The sequence below is a fragment of the Phyllostomus discolor genome, chromosome 7, assembly GCF_004126475.2.
Source record: "Phyllostomus discolor isolate MPI-MPIP mPhyDis1 chromosome 7, mPhyDis1.pri.v3, whole genome shotgun sequence".
Lineage (NCBI taxonomy): Eukaryota > Metazoa > Chordata > Mammalia > Chiroptera > Phyllostomidae > Phyllostomus > Phyllostomus discolor.
In genome coordinates, this window is record NC_040909.2 from 45,844,936 (window position 1) to 45,862,779 (window position 17,844).

Consider the following 17,844-nt stretch of genomic DNA (forward strand, 5'->3'; position numbering starts at 1 on the left):
AAACTTGAGCACCAACTTACACCATATACAAAAATAAATTCAAGGTGGATAAAAGACTTAAATATAAAAGGTGACACCATTAAAGTCCTAGAGGAGAACGTAGGTAGGAAAATCTCAGATATTTCACGAAGAAACTTTTTTACTGACTTGTCCCCTAGAGCAAGGGACATAAAGGAAAGAATAAACAAATGGGACTTCATGTAAATTAAAAGCTTCTGCACAGCTAAAGAAAACAGTATCAAAATTAAAAGGGAACCAACTGTATGGGAAAACATATTTGCCAATGATACCTGAGACAAGGGTTTAATTTCCAAAATATATAAAGAACTTACAAGACTGCACTCTAGTGTCCCAGGTTCGATTCCCAGCCAGGGTACATGCCGATGTTGCAGGCCATAACCCCCAGCAACCGCACATTGATGTTTCTCTCTCTCTCTCTCTCCCTTCCCTCTCTAAAAATAAATAAATAAAATCTTTAAAAAAAAAAAAGACTGCACTCTAAGAAGACAAGGAATCCAATTAAAAAGTGGGCAAAGGACTTGAACAGACACTTCTCCAAGGAGGACATACAGAAAATCCAAAGACACATGAAACGATGTTCAATATCGCTAGCCATCAGAGAGATGCAAATTAAAACCACAATGAGATACCACTTCACACCAGACAGAATGGCCATCATAAACAAAGCAACAAACAACAAGTGTTGGAGAGGTTGTGGAGGAAAGGGATCCCTAGTGGTGGGACTGCAGACTGGTACAACCACTATGGAAAGCAGTATGGAACTTCCTCAGAAAAGTGAAAATGGATCTGCCTTTTGACCCAGCAATTCCACTGCTGGGACTCTATCCTAAGAATACTAAAACACCAATCCAAAAGAACCTATGCATCCCAATGTTCATAGCAGCACAATTTACAATAGCTAGATGCTGCAAGCAACCAAGATGCCCATCAGTAAATGAATGGATCAAAAATCTATGGTACATTTACACAATGGAATTCTATGCAGCAGAAAGAAAGAAGGAGCTCCTACCCTTTGCAACAGCATGGATGGAGCTGGAGAGCATTATGCTAAGTGAAACAAGCCAGGCAGTGAAAGACAAATACCATATGATCTCACCTTTAACAGGAACCTAAATAACAAAACAAAGAAACAAGCAAAATATAACCAAAGACATTGAAATAGAGGCCAGGCTGACAGTGCCCACAGAAGAGAGTAGAGGGAATTTAAGGGGACAGTGGGAAGGGTTCACAGGAACAAACTTAAAGGACACATGGTCATAAACTAAGGGGAGGGTGGTAATGGGAGGGAAGTGGGGAGGGTTGGGAGGGAGGGCTGGATTGGGAGTAAAAAGGAGAAAACTGTATTTGAATAATGATTAAAATAAAAAAAAACATTAACAACAAAAAAAAAGAAATGCTGTAAAACATAGCCATGGCCAGTGCAGCTCAGTGGACTAAGTGCTGGACTTTGCAAACCAAAGGTCACTGGTTCGATTCTCAGTAAGGGCACGTGACTGGGTTGTGGACCAGGCCCTCAGTAAGGGGCGCACGAGAGGCAACCACACACTAATATTTCTCTCCCTCTCTTTCTTCTTCCCTTGCTCTCTCTCTAAAAATAAATAACTAGGGCAAGAAGGCAGAGGGGTGAATGGAAGCCACATTAACTTCCTCCCAGGACCAATCTGGAAATACAATTGAATTGTGGAGAAATCACCCAGAACAAACTGAACAATAGCAAGAGAGAAGACTTATAACCTAGGATAGGAGGATCAGCTTTAGCACAACCTGTCTGGTAAGGAGTGCAGTGAAGACAAGAATGCTGGCTAGGCGCCCAGAGGCAGCAGTGCCTGAGGGATAATTAAGCAACTAGTTGGATCCCTCTAAGAAGTGTTGGGTCTAAACCCTAAACTGGGACCCCCAGATTAGAGCACCAGAGCCCAAAAAGTACACAGATAGCAACCAGGGGCAAAAAGCAGCAGGGTTGCTCTCTGCCAGAGACATTCAGGTGGAGACTCAATGACCTGTTAAAGGGCCAAACCGCAAATTTTCATTTGTGGGCACTTACCCTGAGCTCTGGAAAACACAGGGGCAGAATGGGCTCGAAACACCTAAGGAGAGACAGGGACAGAACCTTTGAGGAGAAAACTGAGAGAGTAGATGCAGAGATCCTGGTGCAGTCATCCCTCATACAGCAGCAGCCACCCTGCTTAGGCAAACCACTCCCCTACCAGTGGTAGCAGCCTTAGGAGAAACAATAGCCCCAACAACAGGAGGGATTCTGCCCCACCCTACAGGGCTTAAGTCTGACTGCTGAGTGCAGAGTGACTAGATTAACAACTGAAGGAGACAGCCAGGCAGTAGATCCTTGGCAAAGGGGGGTCAGAGTAGACTAGAAATGCTTGAGGAAAGACTGGGACAGGGGCTTTGGGTAGAGAACTGAGAGAATAGTTGCCAGGATCCAGTGCTGAGCCATCCCCCCATAAGTCACCAGGTCCTGCTCAGGCAGACCACTCTCCTCCAAGTGGCAGCAGCCTGAGGGGAAATAACAGCACCTTCTGCAGGAGGGATTTGGCCCCGCCCTGCAGTGCTTAAAACTCACTGCTGAGTGAAGAGTGACTAGATTAACAACTGAAGGAGACAGCAACACACAGTAAGTCCCTGGAAGTCTCAAGCAGGCTACTGAAGATCAGGTGGGGTCAACATCTGTCATCACCAGAGGCAGATTCAGAAAGAAAAAACAGTGGTAAATGCAAGAGGCTACCAAGACAAACTCCAATGTGGTCTTCTCCATGATGTGAGATATTTTCTTTCCTGCAAAGCATTTTAACATTAATTTCTTCTCCATCAAGTTTGTGCATATTAAGTCACTAGATTTTATACTATAGTTTATTTCTCTCCTTTCTTTTAATACTCTTAATGTCTTTACAGCCTTATTAATACTGGTTCATTTGCTATTGATAGTGTGATTGCGGAGGGGCAGTTATTTTTGTGGATGTCAGTTTTTTCATGGGCTTTGTGATATTGTTCTGGCGGCACCTGCACAACAGCATACAAGATGTGGTGGGTGAGTGACCTTCAATAAACTAGCTGGAGGTAAGGACCCACCAAAGAACAACCCAACAACAATCAAAACCCAATTACATCCAGAGACTCAACATAAATGGTATAAAGGGCATCTCAAAAGCATCCAGTACAGGAAATCCAGGAGACTGCACCACTGAATCTCATAGGTCTACTTACCATAGAAGTCCATACCACAAACTCAGGGAGTCAAACCAAATCAATTTAAGAAGCAGAAGCAAACAAATGAGTCTCACAAATAACGGGAAAACAATGAAACAACCCCCTAATTGAAAGGAAAGGAAGAATCCTCAGAAAGAATGCTAAATTAAATACAGGCAAGTCAACTACCAGATATTGAGTTCAAAACAATGGTTATAGGAAAGATCAATGAGCTCAGTGAGAATTATCAAAAACTACAGGAAAACTATGAGGAACTTACTGCAAACTACATCAGTGTGAAAAATGACATAGAAACAATCAATAAAAGCCAAGACAAAATAAAGAATACAATTTTTGAAATGAAAAACACAGTAGAAGGAATCAAAAGCACGTTAGATGAAGCCAAGGATTGATTCAGTGAGCTGGAGGACCAGGTAGAAAAAAACTCCCAGAAAGAGCAAGAAAAGGAAAAAAGATGAAAAAGAATGAAGAGGGGTTAAGGGAAATGCAGGACAACATGCAACAGAATAATATCCATGTAATAGGGGTACCAGGAGAAGAAGAGGAGCAAGGAATAGAAAACCTATTTGAAAAACAAATGATGGAAAACTTCCCTAATTTGATGAGAGAAAAAGCCACAAAAGTCTAGGAAGCAAAGAGGGTCTCAATCAAGAGACACCCAAGGAGGCCCACTACAAGACATATCATAATTAAAATGGCAAAATTTAAAGACAAAGAGAGAATCTTAAAAGCAGCAAGGGAGAAACAGGTAGTAACATACAAGGAAGCCCTGATAAGGCTAGCAGCTGACTTCTCCATGGAAATACTACAAGCGAGAAGGAAATGGCAAGAAATATTCCAAGTAATGAAAAGCACAGGCCTGCAACCGAGACTACTCTATCCAGCAAGGCTCTCAACTAAAATGGAAGGCCAAATAAGGAGTTTCCCACACAAAGAAGGCTGAACGAATACACTTCCACCAAACCAGCACTGCAAGATATGCTAAAGGGACTGCTATAAGAAAAGGAAAAAAAAAAACAGTGACAGAGAGGAACACAGGTACAAAGTGGGGAAAATGGCAATGAATAAGTACTTATCAATGATAACCTTAAATGTCAATTGATTAAATGCTCCAATTAAAAGACAAAGGGCAGAGTATGAATAAGAAAATATGACCTGCACATATGCTGCTCACAAGAGACCCAACTCAGAACAAAAGACCTACACAGGCTGAAAGTGAAGGGTTAGGAAAAAAATACTCCAAGCAAATGGACAGGGGGAAAAAAAGCTGGGATAGCAATACATACATCAGACAAAATAGATTTCAAAACAAATGCCATAAAAAGATACACAGAAGGACACTTCATAATACTCAAGGGAAGAAGCCATCAAGAATGTCCTGGCTAGTCTGGCTCAGTGGATTGAGTGCTGGCCTGAAAACCAAAGGATCTCTGGTTCAATTCCCAGTCAGGGCACATGCCTGGGTTGCAGGCCAGGTCCCCAGTAGGAGGCATGTGAGAGGCAACCACACATTGATGTTTCTTTCCTTCCCTTTCTCCCTCTCTCCCTGTCTCTAAAAATAAATAAACTATTTTTTAAAAGAATCCAGCAAGAAGCCATAAACACTATAAACATATATGCAACTAAGATATGAGCACCCAAATATATAAGGAAAATCTTGGAGGACTCCAAGAAGGATATAGATAGCAACACACTAATGCTATGGGATTTTAACAACCAACAGTCAAAATCTGGATAGATCACCTAAATAATATATCAACAAGGATACAGTGGCATTTAAACAATGCTCAGGATCATTTTGACTTAACTGATATATATAGAACCTCTCATCCCAAAGAAGCAAAATGCACATTCTTTTGAAATGCACATAAAACATTTTATAGATCACATAATAGGACACAAAACAAGCCTCAACAAATTCAAGAAAACTGAAATCATATTGAGCATTTTCTCAGACCACAAGGGCCTAAAACTAGAAACCAAACTCAAGGAAAAAAATTCAAAACACTCAAATTGGTAGAGATTGAATAGCATGTTATTAAACAATGAATGGATCAATAATGGGATCAAGGAAGAAATCAAAAAGTTTTTGGAAACAAATGAAAATGAACACACAACAGTCCAAAACTTATAGGACACAAAAAAGACAGTCCTCGGAGGGAAGTTCATAGTGATACATGCCTAAATAAAAAAAAAAAAAAAATAGAAACATTTCAAATAAACAGCCTAACTCTACATATGCAAGAACTGGAAGAAAAACAACACACAAAGCCCAGAGTAAGTAGAAGGAAAGAAATAACAAAGATCAGAGCAGAATTAAATGACATGGAGACTAAAAGAACAATTTAAATGATCAATAAATCCAGGAGCTAGTTCTTTGAAGAGATAAACCAAATCAACAAGCCTTTATGCAGACTCATCAAGAAAAAAAGACAGAGGATCCAAATAAACAAAATCAGATATGAAAGAGGAAAGATTACAACTGATCCCACAGAAACACAAAGAACTGTAAGAAATTACTACAAACCACTATATGCCAAGAAATCTGAAAACCTAGGTGAAATGGACAAATATCTAGAAAAAATATAATCTTCCAAAACTTAGTGAAGAAAAAGCAGAAAGCCTGAACAGACCAATAACAGCTGATGAAATCAAAGCAATAATAAAAAAAACTCCTGGCACACAAAAGCCCTGGACTGAGTGGTTTCACAGAATTTTACAAAACATTTCAGAAAGGACTAACCCCTATCCTTCTCAGACTATTGCAAAAATCCAAGAAAAGGGAAGACTCCTAGACCCTTTTTATGAGGCCAGCATCATCCTGATCCCAAAACCAGGTAAAGACACAACAAAGAAAGAAAAATGCAGGCCAGTATCGCTGATAAACATAGATGTTAAAATCCTCAACAAAATATTGGCAAACAGCCAATATTGGTTGGTTGCTACCAGCAATATATTAAAAAGATCATACACCATGATCAAGTGGGATTCATCTGAGGGGTGCAAGGATGGTACAATATTCACAAATCAATAAACATAATACATCACATAAACAAAATGAAAGACAAAAATCACATGATCATATCAATAGATGCAAAAAAAAGCATTTGATAAGGTACAGTACCCATTTATGATAAAACATTCAGCAAAGTGGGAGTAGAGGGAGCATATCTCAACATAATAAAGGCCATATACAAGAGACCTACAGCCTACATCATACTCAATGGGCAAAAACTAGTTGTTTTCCTGCTAAGATCAGGAACAAAACAAGGTTGTCTACTTTTACCACTTCTTTTTGACATAGTATTGGAGGTCCTAGCCACAGCAATCAGACATGAAAAAGAAATAAAAGGCATCCAAATTGGAAAGGAGGAAGAAAAACAGTCATTGTTTGCAGATGACCTGATAATGTACATAAAAAACCCTATAGACTCCACCAAAAAGCTACTCAACCTAATAAGTGAATTTGGCAAAGTGGCAGGTTACAAAATCAATATTCAGAAACTGAAGGAATTTTTGTATACCAACAATGAAATATCAAAATCAGAAATCAGGAAAAAAATTCTATTTGATAGAGCAACAAGAAAAATAAAATACCTAGGAATAAACCTAACCAAGGAGGTAACAGACCTATACTCAGAAAACTATACAACACTGAAGAAAGAAATTAAGGAAGACACAAACAAATGGAAGCAAATACCGTGTTCATTGATTGGAAGAACTAACATCATCAAAGTGTCCACACTACCCAAAGCAATTCACAGATTCAGTTCAATCCATATTAAAATAACAATGGCATAATTCACAAATACAGAACAAACATTTCAAAAATGTACATGGAACTATAAATGACTCAAATAGCTGCAGCAATTTTGAGAAAAAATAAAGTAGGAGGCATAACAGTACCTGACATCAAACTATATTATAAGGCCACAGTAATCAAAACAGTCTGGTACTGGCATAAGAATAGACACAGATCAATGGAACAGAATAGAGAGCCCAGAAATAAACCAAAGTATTTATGGTCAGTTAATATTTGACAAAGGGGGCAGAAGCATAAAATGGAGTAAAAATAGCCTCTTCAACAAATAGTGTTGGGAGATATGGACAGCTACATGCAAAAAAATAAAACTCGAGCACCAATTTACACCATACACAAAAATAAACTCAAGATGGACAAAAGACTTAAATATGAATCATAACACCATAAAAGTCCTAGAGGAGAACATAGGCAGGAAAATCACAGATATTCCACACAGCAATATTTTCACTGGTATGTCCCTTGGAGCAATGGACATAAAGGAAAAAATAAACAAATGGGACCTCATCAAAATTAAAAGCTTCTGCATGGCTAAAGAAAACAGCATTAAAATGAAAAGAGAACCAACCATATGGGAAAATATATTTGCAAATGACACCTCTGACAAGGGTTTGATCTCCAAAATATATAAAGAACTCATATGACTCCACTCCAGGAAGACAACCCAATTAAAAAATGGACAAAGAACCTGAACAGACAATTCTTCAAGGAGGATATACAGAGGACCCAGAGACATATGAAAGGATTCTCAGCATCACTAGTCATCAGAGAGATGTAAATTAAAACCACAGTGAGATACCACTTCACACTGGTCAGAATCTCTATCATAAATCAACATACAACATGTGCTGGCAAGGTTGTGGACAAAAGGGAACTCTAGTACACCATTGGTGGGAATGCAGACTGGCACAGCCACTGTGGAAAACAGTATGGAATTTCCTCAGAAAACTGAAAATGGAACTGCCATTTGACCCAGCAATTCCACTGCCTGGATTATTCCCTGAGAATCCTGAAACACCAATTCAAAAGACCCCATGCACCCCAATGTTCATAGCAGCACAATTTACAATAGCCAAGTGTTGGAAGCAACCTAAGTGTCCATCAGTAAATGAGTGTATCAAAAAACAGTGGTACATTTACACAATGGAATACTATGCAGTAGAAAGAAAGAAAGGAGCTCCTACCCTTCTCAACAGCATAGATGGATCTGGAGAGCATTGTGCTAGTGAAATAGTGAAATAAGCCAGCCAGTGATAGACAAATAGTATATGATCTCACTTACAAGTGGAACCTAATCAACAAAACAAGCAAGCAAAATAGAACCAGATACATAGAAATAAAGGGCACGTATAAAGGGCACATGGACAAAGCCAAAGAGTGGTAGGAACAGGGTGGGAGGTAGGGATGGGTGGGGCTGGAGGGAGTGGTGGTGGAAAAATGGAGACAACTGTACTTGAATAACAATTAAAAAAGATAAAAAATAAATATAAATAAATAAATAAAATCTTTAAAAAGTGAAATACTGTAAAACATAAACACAGATGCTATTCAGCTTGAATACTAGGATTTTTTGGAAATCTCTCCTATTTAAACTCTTAAAGATATTAGAAATTCCTATTTCAAAATAACTGAATAAACACCATAGAAAGAAAATCTGGGCCAATGTTTATTGACTACTAAGCCAATGTATGCCTAGAAATAAAAACCTCAATAATTCCCTGTTATCCTTCAGAATCCTGCTAGAGAAACTTCACTAAACATGATTTAAACTTGGCCTTCGATGTCTCTCAACTTGTGATTTGTTTATGGGCTAAACTAAGTCCACACGTGCCCCTGAACTCTACCTTCCCTTGCCCTCCTAACTTTCCCAAACCAAACTTCTCTATTCTTGACTTCCCATCACACAGTAACCCCAGTTTGGAGAACTTTTTCAGCCATCTTGCCTCCCACCCTTCAAAGCCTGTATAAAACCCCATCCCCAACTATTTTATCCTTGTTCAATAACCCTTTCACGTTTTCCTTAGCCAACAGATAATTTTAAAACAGTAAAGATGAAGGTCATCAGAGATAAAATGTCTTTAAATTTCACTTGAGTATGATCTTCAGTAATAATTTCTTGCACAAAAAGAGATCTTTGATCTAAGAGAGAATGGTCTACAAAATAACATACCAGGTAGCTTTTTGTAATTTCGACTCCCCTTTCAGACATTCTCTAAGGCTGTGGTTCCCAAACCTTGGAGAGCATCAGAATCATTGGGAGTACTTGGTGAGATGCTTGTTCCCAAGGAATCTAAGTCATTTGCTGAAGCCACCCAGAATCCTGCATCCTAATGAGCATCCAGCTCCTTCTCTCACAAGGTCAAGACCACACTGACAAACACTAGGAATGCCTCCTCTTCCTGTCTAAACCAGCCTTCTGTTTCCTCTCAGTACACCAAGAGAATAGGAATAGCTAACAGCAGCAAAGAGACTTACATCTCCAGAAAATAAGAGACTCTTCCCAATGAGGGACTTCAGTGGGGCAGCTGGGCAGAACAAGGTAATCAGACACAAAGGCCAAGACTAAGAGGCTCAGGTCAGGGTAACCAAGAGGCCAAAACAAATGGCAAATCCTAGTCCCAAGAGAAGAGCTAGGGAATTCAGTACAAGCAGAAGGGAAAATAATTAAAAGAATCACTACTATGCAATCTTACCATGTATGGAGCATCACATTTAATTGCAAAATGCCTATTCTTAGGGGAGAAACTCACCACATTTCAACATAAAGTATCCAAGCTGAGTCATATCACGCAACTCTTGGGATCATATCAGGTTATTTTCTGAGATTAAAGAACAAGAAGAAAGGCCTTGGCTGGTGTCGCTCAGTGGGTTGAGCACCAGCCTGCAAACCAAAGGGTTGCTGGTTCAATTCCCAGTCAGGGCATATGCCAAGGTTGCGGGGTGCCTGAGAAGCAACAGCACATTAATGTTTCTCTGCCTCTCTTTCTCTTTCCCTTCTCCTCTGTCTAAAAATAAATAAATAAGATGTTTTAAAAAAAAGAAAAAGAAGAAAGGGTAATAGTCCAGCCTAGGCTGGGTCCTGCCATAGGAAACAGGAGGACAGACATTTGCAGGAAAGTAGACACATTACTAGGTGAGAGAGGATCCTAATTATAATATCTAGAGTACCCACACATACTTGAGTAGACCTGGACAGTCTGTTTTTACCTGTTGTCCCAGCATAATTATTAATATCACTACCTGCCCTTCCCAAGAGTTCCGGTTTAGCAGTAAATTACATAATCACCCTAATAATAGCTAAGAGACACATCCTAGGCATTGAGCTAAGTGCTCTTCCTAAACCCTAAACACCAGAGGGAACCAGCATTAACACTCTTATTATAACCATCAGTGAACTGAGGAATGTTAGAAGCTGTTGGAAATTACTACAATCACACAGTCAGTAAATGACAATACTTGAACTCATGTCTGCAAAGGAAGTTTTTTTAACTTGGAGTTAGTAAACTGCAGCCCACAGATCAAACCCAGACCACTACCTACTTTGGTAAACAGAGTTTTATTGGAAAACAGCCACCTCATCATTTGCATATTGCCTATGGCCCGTTTCACACTACAAAAGCAGATCAGCTTAGTTACAACAAAGACCTCCCAGATCACAAAGCTAAACAAATTTACTAATCTGGCCCTTTACAGAAAACATTTGCTGATCTGGATTTTTCCTGACACCCCAGGAAAAGCACAAATTCACAAACCTGGATATTCCAATAGGGATGCCCCAAGGTCAAGGAAAATATAACACAGTAGAATAATTTTTCCAATTTAAACGTTCCAAGGGTATTGGGGGGAGGGGGTTTGTTTTGTTATTTTAGGTTTTTCATCTTAAGCTTTACAATACATCGAGACATCAGTGGTTGCAATAAACACTGCATTCTTATGTAATAAAAAACAAATAGCCAAAAAGTAAAAGAATATTCCCAAAAGCCCATAATACTGGGGGTACATCAGAAGAACACAGAAACCAATGGAAAGAGCTCCTAACAGCCAAAGCTCAAAAAATTTAAGCAACAAAATGAATCAATGTTGTATCATAACCCAAAGTATAAAATAAGTATATATGAGTCCATAGGGATATAAATAAATGATTGAATAAATAAGTGAAGGAGAAGAAAGTTTCCCATTCCTTAAGTGTAGGCCACACATACTGACTTCCTCCCACAGAGTATGCCTGAAAGGGGTACAGGGAGATTCACTGTCAGTGGAGTAACCTGACAAACACCACCTCAACCAGATGATCAAAATTAATATCTCCACTGATAAGTCACATGGAGAGTTGATACCTTTGATGTGATATGTTGAAAATGGTGCTTTACCTCTATGGTCTTCCTTCCCAAGACCTATAATCCCAATCTAATGATGAGAATAAAACATCACACAAATCCCATTTGAGGGGCATCCTACAAAACACATAATCTGTACCCCCTTAAAGTCACCAAAAACAAGGACCGTCTAAGGAACCACCACCCCAGCCAAGAAGAGTCTGGAGAGTAACACAGTATCCTAGGTGGGAGCCTGGGACCAAAAAAAAAAAAAAAAAAAGGCATTAGGTAAAAAAACAAAAAATTCTGGGTGAATTACAAACTCTGCTTAATAATATGTATCAGTATTTGTTCATTATATTAGTGAGGCACTACACTAATATAAACTAGTGAAACTGGTGGGGGGTATATGGGAACTCTCTGAATATACTGCATGGCTTTTTGTTTTATATTTTTTGGTAAATCTAAAACTAAGTTTATTTTTAAAAACTAGGAACAAAATAGCACCTACTTTTCCACATTTGGAAGAGATTTCCTTTCCCTGTGAGGTTAGCATACTCTAATTCTAATTTTGTCTGGAAGGTGCAAAACACAGACTTTAAAATTATTGCCATATAAATAATTCAGTTTGTGATTAATGCCAAAACAGAATAAATTAAACATGGTAGAAATTACCAAGTTACTCTGAGCAAAATTCTGTATAAGAAACATAATACTTGAGATGAAGGAAACACTGTTTAATCAAATCCTAGAAGATATTAACTTCAACATCAGCAGTGTAGACAACTCTATCTATTGTTCTTTGCTTGGCTTTTGGATGAATACAAAGAGTGCTGATGTTACCCACTATTCTTTGAAAGTTGATCCTCTTTCTCAGAGAGGAAAATTCTGCAGGAAACAATACATCCAGCTTCAAACCTACATAGTGTCCTGTCTTCTCTCACTCAAAAGTCTACAGAATTCCCTGCAGACTGCTGGCAAGGGGCATATGACATGCTATACTAAGAAATTATGTGACCCAGTTCCTAGCTGTCTCCTTCAGCCACACTGAATTTCTGTCTACTACATGAATAGGTCAAATTCTCATACCATGAGCTTCTCATCTTTTATCATTTAATACAATTGTAACAAAATATTTATGCAACTTTTCATTGAATGTCCATCTCCCATATTTAACTGAAAGCTTATGAGAATCACATCTACTTTGTTCACTACTATATTCCTAGGATTCTATGCACCCAAGTTCTGGCAAATAATAGGTGCTTAATAAATATTTGTTGAATAAATGGAAGAACTCATCAATCATAGGTTAGCAGAGTTTAGCTTAAGTGTACAGATAACTGCAGATAATTTCAAATCCATGCCCTTCCCCCCAGCAGTTCATTTAATGTACCTGCTACGAGGAACATCGAAATCTTGCCTTTGGCTCATTAGCTTTATTTGTGTTCCATCAGTGTTATAGGTTCAAACAACTCAGTAATGAAAGACAGAAGTGATTAGCATTATCTTCATGTTCAAAGTGTCAGAAAAAAAAATATCAAAAGCAAAGAGCTGTACGTGAGCTTCCAACTGCATGATCAATTTCTACTAACAACCATACTTGTCAGGAGGCTAATTTCTCTAGGGCCTGGATAATTTTTTACACTATGTTACTGCAAGTTTATGTTAATTCATATAGCTATTGAAACCATGATCTTATTTAAAAAATATCTACCTTCCAAGTAACAGTGTCCAGTCGAGAAATGTTTATAATTTATAAAAAACTTAGATTCAGTATGTTATCATGGGAAAAGCACACAAACCAAAGCAAAGAAAACCTAATTCCAGTCTTGACTGAACCCCTCAATGATTCATCAGCTAACTTTTGCTGAATACCTTTGACAGACACTATTCTAGGCACATGGTACGATTACAGTCAATCATTCAAGCAATCTAAACTTCAGCTCCAAATTTAGATGGAGAGATTTGGGAGTATCAAACTCATTTTCACCAGGGGCCACACCAGCCTCACGGTTGCCTTCAAAGGGCCAAATGTAATTTTGGGAGTGTATAAATACACTCCTCCTTCACAGATAAGCTAGAGCTCGGCGCTGCCACTGGGTAGAAACAAGATGCCAGGCTGGATAAAACAAGGTGGAGGGCCAGATTCGGCCCTCAGGCCTTGTGTTTGCCACCTGTGAGTTAGGTCAATTGTAGAGTAAGCTTGTGCAATCACCATCCTGCCTATTCAAAATCCCATAAAATAACATAAAAGCTACTGGAAAACAAAATAAATCTGTGGCATTGTTAGTTGTTTTGGGTATTATTTGCTGGGTAAAAAATTCTGCATTTAAGCTTTCTATGAGCCAGAAATTCCAGGTCTCCCTAAACACAACAAAGCATTGCTCAAATCTAAAAAGGTCCAAACCCAGAGAAAACACACAGACAGCAATGGGATGTGTAAAAAGGCTGACAAGGATGCACGGGTGTGTGTGGTTTGGAGGAAGTCAAAATCCAGAGGTAAGTAATATAAGAAGTGTTCACAGAAGATGGCTAAGTGAGAAAGGAATCAGAATAGTAAATAGATGCTCTCATATTTTACTCTGCATATTTAGCTATTTTTAACTTGATTACAAAGAAAATATGCTTAAAACTTATTTTTGCATGTGAATAACTGAAATGAACATATTAATAGAGTTAAAGGATGACTCATCCCAGCTCTCTCTCTTCTTCTACTAAAGGGAGAATCACAAGAAAAGCAGAAGCAAATATCCCAGCACCGTGCAATCCATCACCTAGGAAGGAGGCAGCAGAACAGTATAAAATACCACAGTTCATAATCAGAATAAGAGACTCTCAGTTGCTCAGATTCAATACACACCTCTGTTGTTGCTTCTTTACAATTAAAGATCCCCTTTACAATCTGGGCAGAATAATATGCAGACTTGCTTCTCTTGCTCTGTATTTAATTAACATCAGTAGAGGTCATGAGAATTTTCCAAGGAGAAAGCTGGTACAGGGCAAAGCATGAAAACATTTCTTGGGTCTCCTCCCATTTCAGAGCACTACTTCCCAAAGGCTGGCTACTCTCTGCTCAGGCGAGCCTCCTTCCAATTAACCTCTTTCTTTGATTACAGGTCATCCCACTATGTAACTCCCAGATAGCATAGCAAGGACATGCCAGAAAAGGAGCCAGTATATTGTTAGAAAAAATAAAAACTACAGAGAAAGTAGGTGGAAGAGTTATTACCCCAAAGTATGAATTTATCCATTGAATATCAAAAGGTCACTTTTCCTAATCTAAGTTCACCAGAGCATTATAGAACTCCATCCACTACTGAACCATTTCAAATTCACTCCCTAAAATACACTGGAATAAGGCTGAGAATAAATTCTCTCTTGAATTCCTTTAGTTTTCTATTAAAAGGTATGAAAATTACAAATTAAGGCTGGACAATTGGTACCTTGTCCCTTTTACTCTCTTCACATCATGGCAGTAGCTGTATTTCAACAAGATGGCAAGTCTCCTGGGAAATCAAAACTAAAAGGCAGAATTCTGAATATAAAACATGTCTTTATGCTGTAGATAGACCAGGGAGACAGGCAGGGAATGAGGTGGAGGTATTAGAGTCTGAGAGATAGGACAGTGCAAATTGAAAAAGTGGGGAAGGGAAATAAAGAAGCCTAAAAAGGGAAAAAATAGACAAGTTTATAGAATCTTCACCAGCTTGTTGGGGGAGGGTGTGAAAAGAAGGGGACCTAAAAGCCCCAGTAAAACCCTCCTTGATGATGCTATTCACTCAAGTCAGCATAAAAACTACAAAGATGAGTCCTTTTATCCCTCCTGAAACACTCCCTTTTCCAGTAAGACTTAGGAACTGAACTTACCATGCACTGAATTAACTATACAGATGTGTTGCTGTTGCTGTATAGAAATACCTCCTGCATGCTCACTTTCTACAAATAAATCTTTGATTACTTAAAATTCTTGAATTCTTAAAATTCTTGAGTACATTTCTCTACCCAGTACCTACCAAAGGCTTGGTTCACCATGCGTATGCATATTCCTTGCTCTGGGTAGGCCCATTCTTCCCCAAAATAGGTAAGGATGAAGGGGGAAAAAATACTAAGGAACAGTCTTCTGAGATTGCCCTGAACACAGCTAACCTTCAAAGCACAAGAAGAAAGCACTTCCACCTTTTCTAACTGTTTCCTGAACAGCAATAACGCAAAAAAAAAAAACCAGGAAGACACAGACACTTGGGTGATTTATCACCTGTGCTGACTCAAATGGAGCCAGCAGGTGGAGGAAGAAGTTAGCAGTATCCAGGGGCTTAAAACAATGGTCTCAATGCAACTCTTTTGTTTACAACTCAATTTACTACAGGAGCTAATTCTTGATTTTGCATTAAACCACATTAATTTAAACCACATTTGGCCACTCTTGTAATTTTACCTTCCTCACTCAGGTGTCTTCTTTCTTATTAGAATGTCACTATCGATAGGTGGGGTTCCTGCTGACAAGGCAGCCAACGGTGTGTACCACTGTATCCAGGGCAGCCTTGACAAAAGCCTATAAATCTGCTTGGTTACATTTCTGCTATATCCTCATCCCTCCCTCACCTGCTCTTATGGTTGATTCCATGGTTTCATTCTACCTCTTTCTCTCTTCATCTTCTCCCTGCTTTTCTATTCTGTGTGGCTGACCAGTATAGTGGTTCTTGAGTTTACTAATTTTATTTCTGCTCACTTTAGTTCTACCATCTCACTTGGATTTCTTTCCTCATACACAAAAGACTCCCCCCCTAAGCAATATTTTCCATTATATAATAAGAATAATAGGTACTAAAATTAATATATTATTATAATGATGACTACAATTTATTGAGTACTTCCTTTGTGTCTGACACAATGCTAAATGTCTTATATGCCTTCCTTATACTACTTAGTCTTTATAACAGTTACATGAAGGGAGTCCCTTTATTGACTCCATTTGACAGAACAGAAAACTAAAGCTTAGAAAGATCACTTTCCCAACATACATCTGCCTCTAAGACCAAAGCTCTTAACCAATACTACACTGCCCATAGCAACCATAGGTTCAGCATTTAGTTTATCTTTTTCCATTTCCACAAAAGCATTTCATCAAATGTATATGTTATGCATGTTTGTGTTCCCCCAAAATTCATATGTTGAAATCCTGACACACAGTGGGATGGTATTTGGAGATGGGGCATGTGGGAGGTAATTAAATTGTAAGAATGGGGCCCTCATGATGGGATTAGTACCCTTCTAAGAAGAGACAGGAAAGAGCTAGCTTCCTAACTCTCTGATCTCAACCATGTGAGGGCACGGCAAAAAGACGGCTGTCAGCAGACTAGGCAAAGCATTCTCACCAGACTAATCAGTCAGCACCTTGATCTTGGACTCCCAAGCTTCCAGAACTGTGAAAATAAATGCTTGCTGTTTAAGCCATCCAGTTTATGGTATTTTTGTTATAGCAGCATGAATTGACATAGCCCATATACACAGAAATGATTTAAGTTGAATACCCTTGAAAGACTTTATACAAATGTACACAAATTTGAAAATGACTTTTTAAACAAATATCCTGACTTATAGCTTTAAAACTGTAGCCACCATAGGCTAAGATGAGCAGAAAGATTGTGGAATATAGGAGAAATTCAAGAATTATTTGTTCATTTTGCATAGCTTCAACCTAGGATAGCTCATACTCACAACTTCTTTGAGATTCATAGTAATTTTTTCTTACCAACAGGACTGGCTTCATTTATGGCCTCATACTACCTAGTATTATTCACAGGTGGGTATACAAGGCTTCCAACATGCAAATACTAAAATCTTCCCCATTTTAACACCTAATATTCCATCACTGGGGGTTAATTCTTTTGGGCTAAGCCATGTCCTATTGCTAGGTCCTCTTTTAAAACAGAAATTTATTCACTGGGGGAAATGACTCTAAGTCACTGATAGCTTAATGTGAATAAATATTCCAAATACTTCCTAACCAAACGAACTAAAACAAAAAGGACAAGCACAGGTAATTCCTTGGGAGGAGAGTGGGAGCCATGAAATGAGGAGGTGGCCCAAAGAGGAGAGCAGACCAGGCAAGACAAATGGTTTTTCCTCATTATGTAGACCTGAGTCAGTTCTTCTTTCAAATGTGAAATAGTTCAGCATTGCTGTGTAGGAAGGGGTTTCACTTACTGAAGGAAAACTGGTGATACTCTTAGCCTCTAGGGTCTATTTGCAATAAATCCAAAAAATAAAGTTGAAAGATTGTACAGAAAAATGCTATGTTTGATCAGTTCCAACTGGCCAAGTGAGAGCCACAACTTTAATAAACTTGATTTAAAGGCAAAAACATCCAAGTACCACTTTTGTTGAATCAAAGGGACGAGCTGCTTTTATCTTAATTGAAATTATATATCCATTTTCATCCATAAAGCTTCAGTAACAATTTGA